The sequence below is a fragment of the Schistocerca cancellata genome, chromosome 2, assembly GCF_023864275.1.
Source record: "Schistocerca cancellata isolate TAMUIC-IGC-003103 chromosome 2, iqSchCanc2.1, whole genome shotgun sequence".
Classification (NCBI taxonomy): Eukaryota; Metazoa; Arthropoda; class Insecta; order Orthoptera; family Acrididae; genus Schistocerca; species Schistocerca cancellata.
The window spans coordinates 205341496-205357020 of NC_064627.1; the positions used below are offsets into that span (position 1 = coordinate 205341496).

General features: G+C 39.3%; 1 long non-coding RNA gene across 1 annotated transcript in view; it reads left to right on the top strand.

The window, feature by feature from the left end:
- Window positions 1-785: 785 nt before the first annotated feature.
- LOC126161537 (uncharacterized) overlaps window positions 786-15525 on the top strand; it is a 142308-nt gene continuing 127568 nt past the window's right edge. The window contains exon 1 of the long non-coding RNA XR_007534929.1: window positions 786-907. This is a non-coding gene — a long non-coding RNA (uncharacterized LOC126161537). The remainder of the gene's footprint in view (window positions 908-15525) is intronic.

Below are 15525 nucleotides of genomic sequence, written 5' to 3' on the forward strand. Positions count from 1 at the left end.
GTGTTTTGCGAATAAAGCAAAAATTTATTTTGCTCCTTCAATAGTTGTTACTTGTCATTTGGTTGTGTTAATCTGTATGAACTACAACAATGAGTGGCTCCATAACTATTCATTGACGAAGAAAGTTTATTAACAATATTTATGACATTGCTATTGTACATTTCATATGAGTGTTTAGTCGGAGGTAACACCATTATAATTTTTCATGCATGTTATTGAGCCTTTCTTGCTAGCTGTTACTTTCCACACGGTTTTTGATTTATTACTTGAGTTGATTATGATCAGCCGATTGTACATAGTTATATAGCTTTATCTTTTGCAAATCTAGAAAAAGCTCAACTAACTGGGAAGCGTTAACTTGGAATATTCTTGTGAGAAAATTTAAAACTCGTTTTTTCAAAGTTAGACCTATTGTTAAATTATGAAGTGACACTACAGAACTAAAAGTTACACTTTTGGGAAACGATACGGAAGTCGATAAACATTTTAACAGATAAATTTATGATGATGATTCAGATTTCACTCTTTTTAAGACATCCGAAGATGATAAAATAACCATAAAAGCTTCAGTTTTGAAGTATTTACATATTCACTTATTTTTTGCAACAATTTTGTAATATATCCCTCAATTAAACTTGTTATACATATCTTGGAAGTTTTTGTCATCAGAGTAATCTGAAAAATGTTGATTATTTCTAAGTTCTTCTTTAACGAAAATAAACGTTTTCTTGCGTTCTTTCCGTCCAACACAGATTGTTGCACGGAGAAGGCTGTGTCGAGTTGACGTCATAGAATGTAGTTTTTGCTTGAAGTAAGGTGGTTCATGTTTTGGTGATATGATGATTGTAAGAAGTAGTATTACGGGTTAATTGTGATCGCATCAACTGGAAGTCATCATTTCTATAAGGTACGGAAAATCTGATGTGAATTCATGTTGTATATGAGTTTTTTCGCATGTTTCGAGAGTGGGCAGTGATCCCGGGAACCATTGATTATAGTACTGAAGTGACACATGACTGTATAATTTTACAACTGTAGCTACGTAGTCAGAGCGTATAGTTCTGCAAGAAACAAATGATAGTTATTTCTGTGGAGTGCAGTAAGTAAAGGCTAGAAATGGTAGTGTAAAATATTATCACTATGTTTATGCAGCATAACCAGGTTTGTATACTTGTCAGTTTTGTTTACAAAGTCTTAGGTTCGTGTGCACGTTCTACAAACGTCTGATTTGTAAATGCCAGTGTCACAGTTGCACCACATGGGCGAAAATTAAACGCGTTTACTGCAAATAACCCGTAATGTGTTTGGTGAAGACGATTGTCACTACTTCCAAAAGGCTGTCATCGTATTTTTGTCTCTCGAGGTTCTTCAAAAACTTGCAAGTTGTTGTGGTTTACGTACATTGTGGTAATACTATGAACTCTATTCCATTTTGTCGTATATTCTAAAATAACTTCACAGTGTAATTGCAGATTGTTTTTGAGTGAGTGTATGCTAAGTGAGGAATCAATCACTTTAGCAAATAACAGAATTATTCGTTGTCTGCTGTTTTCCCGAATATATATTGCCCATTCTTTATTAGTACGTCAGCGGGGTACGAGGGAGGGGGGCTAGTATTGTTTGTAGTTGTGAAGGAGATGAAGATTAAAAAATTAATGAAAACCATTTCGTATTCTGAACTGTGGTGACGGGCATTGTGATATGCAGTCTCTCGCTTACTATAACACACTATGTGGAGCAAATGATTAGACTTCACAATTGCAGCTGGTATTACACCTTCTACTGGATTTTAGGTTTTTCATGTATGCTGAAAATATGTTCTAATGTTTTATGAAGTTTCTAACTATTTGTGTAGGTGTTTTAAAAGTCTGAACTTTATAATTGATCACCCATAAACTCTGTGAAAGAAAGGTGGTAGTTGCAGTGTACATGGAACTCTGATTGTATTAATAATACATCCACATGTGCAGAAAGATATTTTCTAGGAAGTGAGTGTACTAGTGAGATGTGGGAAAGATTCTTTTCCCATTATTTCTCCCCCCCCCCCCCCCCCCCCCCACCACCTTGTGTGCCAATATATTGAACATATTTTAAGTAGAATGTTTATAAACAAAGAATTGTGATTTCTGTTTTTACCATTTTTTTCTTTCTTATTCTTTTTCATTCCAACAGGTAGCTGAGACACACACATAAGCAAGTGAATTGTCATGATAAAACAGAGTTTTGAAAAACCATTGTCAAGGTTATTTTCCATTTCTGGTTATCAGTGCTCTTTATACATACCTTCTATGTCAGTAGAACAGTTCGTTTTAGTTTTCAACCCTTGTTGGGACTAACTTGAAAGTCAACTTGTGACTAAACTTTTTCCATAATATCGTCATAGACAAGATAAAATTTAAATATGAGGCTAAAACTGGTTTACTGGAAGAGAATGCAAGTGCAAGTTACAGTGTTGACTAGTAATGACCTAAGTTTTTGACAGCTCATGTAATTCCTGTGCTTCATATCTTGTTGCAGGATTGCATGTTGAATTTTCAATAATTCGAGAATAAAGGTTGTTTACTTCTATTAAACATTTGTGTTCCATACTATTTGGTGTCAGAATTCTTTAACTGCAAAATGTTTCTCATTATATTCTTCTATTCCTTTTAACATGCAAAAAAAAAAAAAGCAATTTTGTTGTTGTAATTAAAACACACACAAGACAAATAGAAAGTTGTTAGCTTTTAGCACACATGCTGAACAGATGTAGCTTCGTTGTAGTTCTGACTAGTTTCTGGATGCCACCATCTAATTATTCAGTAAATTCAGATTTGTAGTTAAGAATTTGATCCTTCTGTCTTACCAAACAGTATTTTAATTGTATTGTTCTTTACTGCCTCGATAACAAAAGCTTGGTTACAAAAACATTCTACATACAGTACTTTTTGGTGCATTTTATGACACTTTACATTATTCTGTATCTGCTAGTGCTCTCCACATGTGAAAAAGTCAACACTGTACCACATTCCAGACTGTGTCAGTTCATATGCTCAAAGCTAACTGGTTCACAGGTCAAGAAGGGTAAGTGTGTTATTAGCCACAGTAGTTTTGAAACCAATCAACACATCAAAATACTTCATTTGTGGTGCATGCAGTTCCTATATGTGTGTCAACTCAGGCACTGGTGGTGGTACTGCATGTACTGTAGGGTATGTCATTCACAACATGTAACGTGTTTTGGTGATTAAGACAAAAATAATAAGTTAGCAGTAGTGCTTTGCTGTTGTTCTTATACAACACATTACACTGGATAGTTTCCATTTGAATTATTGCCATCTCACAATGCCTTTACCTTTACACTATTTAGTGTTTTGGGGTAATGAATTGAATTCTGCATTGTGTAATATACTGGACACGTTGGTTGAGACTCATCTCCCTACCTAGTCATTTTGATTCTTGATTTCTTTGGAGTCTTTAAAGATATTGCGTTGGATGAATGTGGACTGCTTGCTTTGCAAAAACTCCAGATGTTTGTCTGTCCAACCAATTTTCCAGATAGACTTATGTTCCACTTTTAATGAACTCTTCAGTGGTGGGACATTAATTTCAAAACATGCTTCACCTCCTGTGATGAGGGCTGGGACTACACAATCCTGAAAATAAGAAAAATGGCAGAATTTTGGAACTTACATGTTACATGACTGCTAAACTACGTATTACATACAAATACTTACTTTTACCACCCACCTCTTAGGAGCAAGCTCAGATATTTAGGTGTGTGTTTTTTCTGTCAAATGCAGTGCACTACAATCATTATAAACTGAAATTTTCTCATGAAAATTTGAAATAAAAGCGGTAGCACCTAAACACAGTAAAAATCATTAAAATCCTATTACTACAGTTTGGGAGTAGTGTGGCTAATGAGATCATGCTGAATGTGGCTTTCAGAATCTGAATGATCTTCCTTGTAATTTGAATACATAGGAAAAATAGCACAACATCAGGAAATTTGAAGATAGGAACATAATATGCCAAACTCTCTTTTAATAAAGGCAGAGAGACAGAAAGGAGCAAGATTTTATGAATGGCTTGCATCTCTCTGTGTAACCTGTTCCTATTTTTTGTTCATTGGAGTCATACGAACCAGTGCTTTCTCAGAAAAGGTGAAAAGCACAAATAAATATATCTGCATTTGTGTGTGTCATTGTTACACACTAACATATTTTTTAAAAAAATAAATTGTGTGTTATTTATTTAAATGCGGGTAGTAACAACAGTCTATGCTTTTTATTTATTTTTTAATGGATTTTATATGGCCCTTTGGATTAAATTTTTAATACAGATGATACCTGAACATTTTGATAAGCCATTTTATTTTTACCATTAGATGAGTACATAAATGTGAACAATAACAACAATGTGGAAAGGATAGACTGCTACTCACCACTTAGAGAAGTCATTGTGTCACAGATAGGCACAAAGAAAAAGAATGCTGAAATATCTAAGCTTTTTGACACAGTCTTTCATCTGAAGTAGAAAACTTGCACACACATGGCCACTGTATCTGACTGCCAGTCCCTAACTGTGAAAGCCCAGACACAGTGGTCATGTATTTTTGAGTTGGGCTTGTGTGAATTTGTGTGTTTTTCTACTTGGGAAGGACTACTTCATCAGAAAGCTAAATATTTTAACATTCATTTTTTTGTGCATTTCTGTGACTCAACACCATGTCTCTGTGGTGAGTAGCAATATACCGTTTCCATATTATTGTTATTTACTTGTGGAATTTCCATTTTTTGAATGTGAACACTTTTAAGATGTTTTTCCTAAATGACATGATTGTAACAAAGGACTGTATCTTTAATTTCCGACAACCATTGGTAGTCTTTCTAGTAACATGGAGTCCTTCATTCACTTAATCATTCCAAAATTAGTACTGTTTGTCTTGTTTTTTGCCATTCTTGCAACCAGTATGTGCATCTCCCACAATGATAAATATTTTTTTGGGAAGTGTTTTATCCCATGGGAATGTGTTGGCCAAACCTTATGTGCGGAATACTTGCATTTTAAAGTTCTTGGAGGACTGCAGCAATAAATAGAGAAAGTGTTGTTTCATTAACGATATTTGTTTGCAGTAATGCTAGTGTGTAAAATAATGTAAAGATGTAGCAGTAACATAATTAATGTGTTACGTTAAAAGTATTGAAATCCTTTCATTGAACAGAAAAGTAATAATACTACACATCATTCAGTAGGCAAAAGAGAGATGGAAAAAAGCTTCTTGGGAAGTGGAAACTTTGAGGGCTGAAATGCACTTAGGATTTTGGTGGCTCTTGTGTTGTGTGCCGTTGTTGGCAAGTGGTGGCTGCAAAAACTAGATGTGCTGACAGACTAACCTGTAATGAAGCTTGAGGCCTAGGTGATGTTGGAATGTGGCAGTCTAATTGTGAGTTGGTGAAGCCCAAGAATGTGAATGGGGAAAGCTAGATGTGCTGACAACAGACTGACCTGTAACATAGCCCAAACCCTAGGACAGTTTGAAATGTGATAATTTCCTAGAGAGTTAGCGAAGGCAACTAGTCTCAACATGAAAATAATGGTTGCCATATTAGATTGATATTTAATGTATCCTGAGACATAAATTCATCATTTGTCACTGCAATAACCTACATTTATGTCTTGTTTCCATTTTTGCTGAAATCTCTAATGATGTAGCAACATTCTAACCTAATAGATCAAAATACCAGCTAACTTTATTTGTGAACCATAGGAAATTACAAAGAATGATATTTAATGTATCCTGAGACATAAATTCATCATTTGTCACTGCAATAACCTACATTTATGTCTTGTTTCCATTTTTGCTGAAATCTCTAATGATGTAGCAACATTCTAACCTAATAGATCAAAATACCAGCTAACTTTATTTGTGAACCATAGGAAATTACAAAGAAGATTCTAATTGGCTAACTACATTTGACTCATGGTTCATCTTGTTGACATCATTGACTCATTAAGTGGGCTGTTACCAGCAGCGACAGTCAACAGAAAAGCCACCAACATCATAAGTGGAATTTTACCCTTTGAGGTGAACTCTGAATGGCAACAGTTCTTGATGAACAGTTAGCTGGCTTAAAAATCCTCATCTGTTGTACAAAAATTCTTGTATGTCCTTTCAGTGTTTGTATTCTTTTATGTAGTATCTTCATTCTCTCTCTTGCCTCCCCCTCCCCTGTCTTTCACCATCTCAATTCCTTCTACCTTCTCAGTGCCTATCTTCCACTCCCCTATTCCCCTCCTGATGTTGACACTTACTGTAAAATTGCAACAAGACTCTAACTCTGTTTGAATATTTATTTAAAAGCACTAAACGGGATACACACAGACTAGTGTTTTGTGTGTTACACCAGATTCAGTCAGCTTCAGAAAAGCTTTTTTAATTGTTGTTCATCACTTACTTCAAACAACTGAAATGTTTCAGAATGGACAGTGTCACAGTTGAGTTCAGAATGTGTAATTATTATTTACAATGCTATTGTAGACATATGTCTAAATCAAGAAAAAAGTAGGGCTGTGTTTTCCTTGGGTATGTGTAACAGGACTGATTATACTTACTCTTTGGAAACGAGATGGAAATAATTTGAGTAACACTCCCTCATAATTGATTCACTGGCCTTTTAAGGTTCCATATACCACAATCAAAGGGACCAGCTACCATAGGCTATGCTCCCCTCACTCCACCCCTTTCCCCATGACCATTATCCATCGCATTAGCTGTGGTGCGCAACAGCATGAGTGAACCTATACCACCTTCACCAGGATGCCTACAACCCATATGCAATTATCATCCATCCCCAAAACTATTCAGGATACATCACTAAACACCACATTTTGCCAGTCTGTGTCAGTCCATATCATTCAGGCTCGACACAACTTCAAAGAATTTCGCCTGTGTCTCAGTGTTAAAGGCAGTACATAACAAAGATGCCTGGACTGCAAAATCACACCTGCAAAGCATCTGGAAATGGTTTGTGGAACAGCTGGCACCCATATATGTGCTTGTATCATGGAGCGAGTTACTGTAGGACCCCTGATCACTTGCCGCATGATGGTTAGACCCTCTCATCTCGTAGTCTTCCTGGTTGCTCCAGACCTGGTACGTGACACGTGGATGTCATCTTGTGTGCACTGCTCCCAACATCGTCTGACGGAACATTCCAAATGATCGACCTGACGAGCCACATTGACATGTTGACCAGCCTGCTGCAGTTTGTGCACCTGGCGTTCTGCACCTGTTTAATGTTCTCCTTGAGTTGGGATGCGATCACCACATTTATGACTCTTCCACTATACGCCGTTCTTTTTAGTTCCCTGCCTGATTTCAATGGCACTGCACAGCCTTTGGGCATGCACATTGTCACCGTACTTGGATCATTTGCATATCAGATCTCTCTCTACTTACTTGTAAAGTTCTGCATTTGTACATTTCTTCCCTGAGAGTGCACTATTTTCAGTGTTCTTGAGAGTATTATCTTAAAGGTGGAGTCTACCATGTATAGGGATACTGTTATATCAGTAAACCAAACTGAAGAGATCAAACTGATTACAGAAGACTTCATTCTCTCTTCATTAGTATTAGAATGTGTGCAAACTTTATCGAAGAAACTAACATTGTACTGGGAAGATTGACTCAAATTGTTGCTGTAGTTTGACAAAATTCAGAGGGACATTGACACACAGTTGCTCAATCATAATTGGTAGGCATTGAGGGCAGATGGCTTATTATGGAGAAATGGGGGGATAAATGGAAGATATGTGAATGAATGTCTTCACTTCAATTATTCAGTATTGAAGAAGTTCCAGTATTTGTGATACAGCATATTGGAGAATGGATGCATGTTGTCAATAAATCACAGGGCCATTATTACACTTTTAAAATATCGCACTGACTGACAATGATTGTCCTCCAGTTTCTCTTCTTTTTTCTTTGTTGTTTCCTATGTGTCTGTATTCATATTTGTTTTCAGTTTTCTTTCTTGTTCTCATATTGCTTGTGATTTCATATAGTCTTCTGTATAACTGTTCTTTTAAATTTAATGCTGGGGGGGGGGGGGGGTAGGAGAGGCATCTTTTCCCTAGAACACACTTTTATTTCCAGTATTCAGACATTATTTCTATCAAAAATGCTTTTGATTTCTATGATCATCTGTTGTCAAATTTTCTACCAAAATTCTAAAATATTCATTTGGTTAATCCATCAGGAAACACTTGAGAGCCGTACAAAAATACTAAGTTTCTCTCAGCTATTGTCTACAACATTTTCTGTTTCTTCAGTAAATTTCCTCCCTACTTATAATTTTCCATTTATTTGTTTGTTTATGTATTGTTTATTATATGCTTATAACACAATTTTATGTCATGGCATTGTTAACAATGTATAATTTTTTCAGTTATAAATTACAAATATTTCACAATATGTTATGATTACTGTATTTCACCCCCATGAACCATTGAGGTTGGTAGGGAGGCATGAGTGACTCAGCGATAACAGATAGCCGTACCGTAGGTGCAACCACAATGGAGGGGTATCTGTTGAGAGGGCAGACAAAACGTGGTCCCTGGAGAGGGGCAGCAGCCTTTTCGGCAGTGGCAGGGGTACAGTCTGGATGATTGGCTGATCTGGCCTCGCAACATTAACCAAAACGGCCTTGCTGTGCTGGTACTGTGAATGGCTGAAAGCAAGGGGAAACTACAGCCATAATTTTTCCTGAGGGCATGCAGCTTTACTGTATGATTAAATGATGATGACGTCTTGGGTAAAATATTCCGGAAGTAAAATAGTCCCCCATTCAGATCTCCGGGCGGAGACTACTCAGGAGGACATTGTTATCAGGAGAAACAAAACTGGTGTTCTACGGATTGGAGCTTGGAATCTCAGATTCCTTAATTGGGTAGGTAGGTTAGAAAGTTTAAAAAAGGAAATGGATAGGTTAAAGTTAGATGTATTGGGAATTAGTGAAGTTCGGTGGCAGGAGAAACAGGACTTCTGGTCAGGTGAATACAGGGTTATAAATACAAAATCAAATAGGGGTAATGGAGGAGTATGTTTATGTTTAATAATGAATAAAAAAATAGGAGTATGGGTAAGTTACTACAAACAGCAGTGATTTGATTTGATTTTGACAGGGAAGCTAAAACAGCTTTGATCTAACCCACCACTGCTCACACTGAAACAGAGTTTATTGTGCAGTATCGCTCCCTGTACATCTAGTATAGCCAAATAATGCAAGGAGTCCTTTTACCAAGGTTTTTTTTTTTTTTTTTTTTTTTTTTTTTTTTTTTTTTTTTTTTTTTTTTTGTTAGACACGATTTCTTCAGGTCTAGTTGTCCCGAAAATTCTGTATCTCTTGCTCTCCAATGTCATGCATTCGAAGATTAGGCGTGATGCAGTCTCTTCACCCTCATCACTGGCCCTACATTTAGGGTCTTCTTCCGTTATACCCATTGTATGTTGGTGTTTTTTGAAATTCTGATGGCCGGGCATCATTCCAGTCATGAGTTTAATCTCTTTCCTGTTCAATCCCAGGATTACAGAGCTTCTTTTAAAACATGGCTTAAGCATCATTACCTTACCATGTTTTTGTTTATAGACCTTGGTCCAGTATTCTACATACTGTTTCCTAAGCCAGTTCCGTAGTTCTAGTTTGATCATAGCCTTGGTGATTGTCAGTACAGGTTCCAGTCCAGTGAATGGAGTTGTTGCCCCCATCCTGGCCAATCTGTCGGCTTGTTCATTGCCACAGATCCCTGAGTGGCCAGGGACCTACACTAGGTTTATCCTATTGCTTCCCCCAAGCTCCACCGGGGAGCCCTGTGGCATTCTGCAACAACCTTAGATCTTGTTGCAGCAGCTGCCAGTGATATCAGGGCTGTTTGAATAGATGTAGATGCTACTGTCCTTGTAGCACCTACGCATACCCTCCTTCACACATGCCCTGATTGCAGTAATTCAGCTTGGAATACCGAGGCCAGCTTTCCTAGAGAGATGATGCCCTCCAGTCGTGGCTGAACCCCATACACCCCTGCCCCGTGGCTGAACCCCATACACCCCTGCCACAGTGCCTTGGTCTTATTTCGATCCATTGGTGAACCAAACAATGTCCCCCGTACTGTGTCGAACTGTTTTTTCCCACTGCTCCCTGCTTCCAATTATCATTTTATAAGGCTTGTTGAAGCAGTTGGTAGTTATATAGTCCACTGCCATTTACCCAGCCATTCTTATATTTACCTCACTCACTATCTTAGTGTGTGATTCTGAATATCCCAATGAGATCCAGTTTTTATGTTTTAAGTCTGTATGCACCAGCTGCTGCCTCAGTCTTGACCCAAAGGTGTAGTGCATCATGTCCAGCATGGCTTCCATCCCAGTGTTTGGTGTGCTGCTAATTCCACCTGTTACGGCTATGAAGGCCCCTCTCTGCACCTTAGCAAGTTCCTTAGCTGCAACCCCTGTTCTATCTTATTCCACCACACTACGGCCCTGTAGGAAATCCCAGGTCTAAGCACTGTGGTGTATATCCAGTGCAGACCTCTGGGGCTTAGGCCCCAGTTTTTGCCACAAGCCCTTCTGGTACTCACTAGAGTTCCTTTCACCTTGGAGCAGATGCTTGCTCTTAATGTGAGGGGTCTGTGTTAGTTTCTCATTTAAGGTTACCTATAGATATTTCACTATCCCCTTCACAGGTAGAGTTTCATCGAAGAGCTGTAGACTCCAACTTGAATGTTGGATATGCCTCTCCATGAATAGCACCACAACAGTCTTCATAGGATTAACCCTTAGATCGTGTCTAATGGATCAGTCTTGCACAATGTCCAATACACCTTGTGCCAAATTTCTAACTGTGTCAGTAAATTTACCAAGTATTATTATGACAAGGTCATCTGCGTATCCTTGGCAAAAGCATGGTCTGGAATTTAGTTCCTCAATGAGTTCATTCACCATTAGATTCCACTATAGAAGGGACAGAACTCTGCCTTGTGGAAAATCTCTAGTGGTGTTTATTACCATATTTTCATTCATCATGACAGCCTCTACCTTCCTTCCACTAAGCATGGCCCTAGTCCACTTACATATAGTGGTCGCTAGGTCATGCACCTCTACTGCCCTTACTATGGAATCGAAGGCCGTGTTACTGAAGGCCCCCTCAGTGTCCAGGAAGATGCAGAGGGCTATTCTTGAAAGTGAAGTGCTTTCTCCACCCTCCCAATGAGTTGATGGAGAGCTGTCTCACTTGATTTACCTGGTTGATATGGGTGTTGGTTTGAATATAGAGGGGCCCTAATTAGCCTCCTCCCCCAACATACACATTAACCAGTTTTTTCCAATGTTTTGAGAATGGAGGAGGGCCGACTGATCGGTCTCATATCCTTGGCCTTGGTATGATCAATTCTCCCTGGCTTAGGAGTGAAGATAACCTTCAGTGCCCTCCTACCATTGGGGATGATTCCTACTGCTGGGCTAACCCTGAATAACCTGCATAGGACTCTTATGAGATTCTCTCCTGCCTATTGCAGGTGAGCTGGAAAGATTCCGTCTTGGCCAGGTGACTTGAATGGTTGGAATGTTCCCATCGCCTATTGGATTTTATTGAAGTCCACACACTCCTTGGCCAATTCCCAGTCCTCTCTTTGAGTGCCTGAGAACCATTGTCTCTCCAGGATCACATTCTGGTCTGCATTATCTGCCAGAGCATATTGAGGAAAAAGAGTTTTGAGGACCAGTTTCAGCTTCTCAAGTGCTGTCTTTGTATATTCCCCATCCTCCTTCCTCAGCGTACCTCCTGGATTGGTTGGTACTCTAGTGAGGCTTCTGTTAAGTCTGGCTTGAACAGCCGTGCTCTCTTCTTCCTCACAGAATGCCTTCCAGGATGCCTCTTTGCTTGTCTAATTGCAAGGTTGTAGTTGACAAGGGCCTCACAATATTTTGCCCATTGTCCTTTACGTCTCGCTAGGTTAAACAGTCTTTGTACCTGTTTTCTTTGTGTTTGCAGCTTATTGTTCCACCAAAGCACACTCCTATTTGTGCACTTCTTGGTGATTGTGCAGTTGTCCTGGTATGAGGTCACTATGGCATAGGTAACAGCCTGTGCTACTTCCTCAAACTCTACTGGATTCCTTATCGAGATTTTAATTTCCGATAAGCTTAAGTGAAGGTCACTCCTATATGTCTCCCAGTCTGTTTACTTGGGATTCCTCTAGGCCATGGTCTGTCTGATTCCCATTTCAACCTTGAATTTAATGTACATGTGGTCTGATGAGGATGGCCATAATGCCACATGCCATTGTTTCACATAGCTGCCCATCATCAAGCCAAAGGTTATGTCAATTACTTCTTCGCTCCTACTATTCCTGAATGTAGGTTCATTGCCCTATTCTTGACCTCCTAGTTGTTAGACGAGAGAAATTCAAGAAGGTGCTCATCTCTACTGTTGGTGTCCTTGCTGCTCCACATTAGTTTGTGGGCATTGGTGTTATATCCAACCAACAGTGGGTCGCCTTGCCGATGGAAAGCTTCTTTCAATCTCCTTACCTCCAAAGGTGGAGGAGAGCTCTCTTCGTAAGGAAGGTATGCTGAGGCCAAAAACGATTCTCTCGAGATACCTTCCTCGCATTGCTGCATCCTGATGATCACTAGTTCCCTGGAGCAGAAATCCATCATTGGCATGAAAGAAATACCATTTCTTACATAAATGCATGTTCTGGAGTTTCTTACATTTCTAGCATAAATCAGCTTACCTCCAGTGCCACCGAGGCACAATGTACCCCCTTTGTATAAGTAGGGTTCTTGTATCAGGGCCACATCCACTTCCTGTGTCCCCAGGCAGTGGCTCAGGGCAGCAGTGGCCCCTTTACTGAGCTGCATATTAATCTGCAGCACCTCCAGTCTCCGTCTCACTGCCATCATTGCCTTTGATGTCTTTGATTACCCTGATGGTGACCTGCAAGAACCCTAAAAACAATTTCAGTTCTTGCTCTCGCATTGCCTTCACGGACTTCTCTCCGACCTCCACCACCTGGGTTCGTCCTTCGTTCTGGTTTATTACTTTCCAGTCCTCTGTTGAGACTCTTGGGTTCTGGATCCCTATTTTCTCGAACAGAGTCTTTGGAGAGACATCCTTAAGGATCTTTGGTACCCTTATTGATACCTTCGCAGTCTTCAGAAGCTCCACTGCCGTCTTGACCAGCAGCTTACCATCCTCCCACGGGTGATACCAAGGGCACCTTGTCCTTAAGTCATTCCACATTGTGCACCCCCCTCACAGACGAAGATGAGTGTGGACCAGTGTCGCCCCCCCCCCCCCTCCCCCTCTCCCCGTCTTTCCAAAGAGGGCTAGCTGTACAAGTTCCTCCTGCTGCGAGGTGAACGAACAGCATAATGAACGCATTGTTGTAGCCAAGATAGACACAAAGCCCATGCCTACCACAGTAGTACAGATTTTTATGCCAACTAGCTCCACAGATGGCTAAGAGATTGAAGAAATGTATGATGAGATAAAAGAAATAATTCAGGTAGTGAAGGGAGGAAAAAATTTAATAGTCATGGGGGACTGGAATTTGACAGTGGGAAAAGGAAGAGAAGGAAAAGTAGTAAGCGAATATGGAATGGAGATCAGGAATGAAAGAGGAATAACTTTATCATGATTAACAAGTGGTTTAAGAATCGTGAATGAAGGCTGTATGTGTGGAAGAGGCCTGTAGACACTGGAAGGTTTCAGATAGATTTTATAATGGTAAGACAGAGATTTAGGAGCCAGGTTTTAAATTGTAAGACATTTCCAGGGGCAGATGTGGACTCTGGCCACAATCTATTGGTTATGTACTGTAGGTTAAAACTTAAGAACTGCTAAAAAGGTGAGAATTTAAGGAGATGGGACCTGCATAAGCTGAAAGAACCAGAGGTTTTAGAGATTTTCAGGGAGAGCATTAGGGAACGATTGACAAGAATGGGGGGAAAGAAATACAGTAAAAGAAGAATGAGTAGCTTTGAGAGATGAAATAGTGAAGGCAGCACAGGATCAAGTATGTAAAAAGACAGGGGCTCATAGAAATCCGTGGGTAACAAGAGATATTGAATTTAATTGATGAAAGGAGAAAATATAAAAATTCAGTAAATGAAGCAGGCAAAAAGGAAGACAACCTCTCAAAAATGAGATTGACAGGAAGTGCAAAATGGCTAAGCAGGAATGGTTAGAGGACAAATGTAAGGATGTAGAGGCATATATCACTAGGGGTAAGATAGATACTGCCTAAAGAAAAATTAAAGAGACCTTTGGAGAAAAGAGAACCTTTTTTTATGAATATCAAGAGCCAGTTCTAAGAAAGAAAGGAAAGCAGAAAGGTGGAAGGCGTATGTAGAGGGTCTATACAAGAGGGGTGTACTTGAGGGCAATATTATAGAAATGAAAGAGGTTGTAGATGAAGATGAAATGGGAGATACGATACTGCATGCAGATTTGACAGAGTACTGAAAGACCTGAGTCGAAACAAGGCCCCTGGAGTAGACAACATTCCATTGGAACTACTGGCGGCCTTGGGAGAGCCAGTCTTGACTAAACTCTACCATCTGGTGAGCAAGATGTATGAAACAGGCGAAATACCCTCAGACCTCAAGAAGAATATAATAATTCCAATTCCAAAGAAAGCAGGCGTTTACAGATGTGAAAATTACCGAACTGTCAGTTTAATAAGTCACGGCTGCAAAATACTAACACGAATTCTGTACAGACGAATGGAAAAACTGATAGAAGCTGACCTTGGGGAAGATCAGTGTGGATTCTATAGAATTGTTGGAACAAGAGGCAATACTTGACCCTATGAATTATCTTAAAGAATAGATTATTGAAAGAAAAACCTACGTTTCTAGCATTTGTAGACTTGGAGAAAGCTTTTGACAATGTTGACTGGAATACTCTCTTTCAAATTCTGAAGTGGCAGGGGTAAAATACAGGGAGCGAAAGGCTATTTACAGTTCGTACAGAAACCAGATGGCAGTTATGAGTCAAAGGGCATGAAAGGGAAGCAGTGGTTGAGAAGGGAGTGAGACAGGATTGTAGCCTATCTCTGATGTTATTCGATATGTCTATTGGGCAAGTAGTAAAGGAAACAAAAGAAAAATTTGGAGTGGGTATTAAAATCTATGGAGAAGAAATAAAAACTTTGAGGTTTGCCGATGTCATTGTAATTCTGCCTGAGACAGCAAAGGACCTGGTAGAGCAGTTGAACAGAATGGACAGTGTCTTGAAAGGAGGATACAGGATGAACATCAACAAAAGCAAAACGAGGATAATGGAATGTAGTCGAATTAACTTGGGTGATGCTGAGGGAATTAGATTAGGAAATGAGACACTTAAAGTAGTAAAGGAGTTTTGCTATTTGGGGAGCAAAATAACTTATGATGGTCGAAGTAGAGAGGATATAAAATTTAGACTGTCAATGGCAGGGAAAGCGTTTCTGAAGAAGAGAAGTTTGTTACCATTGGGTATA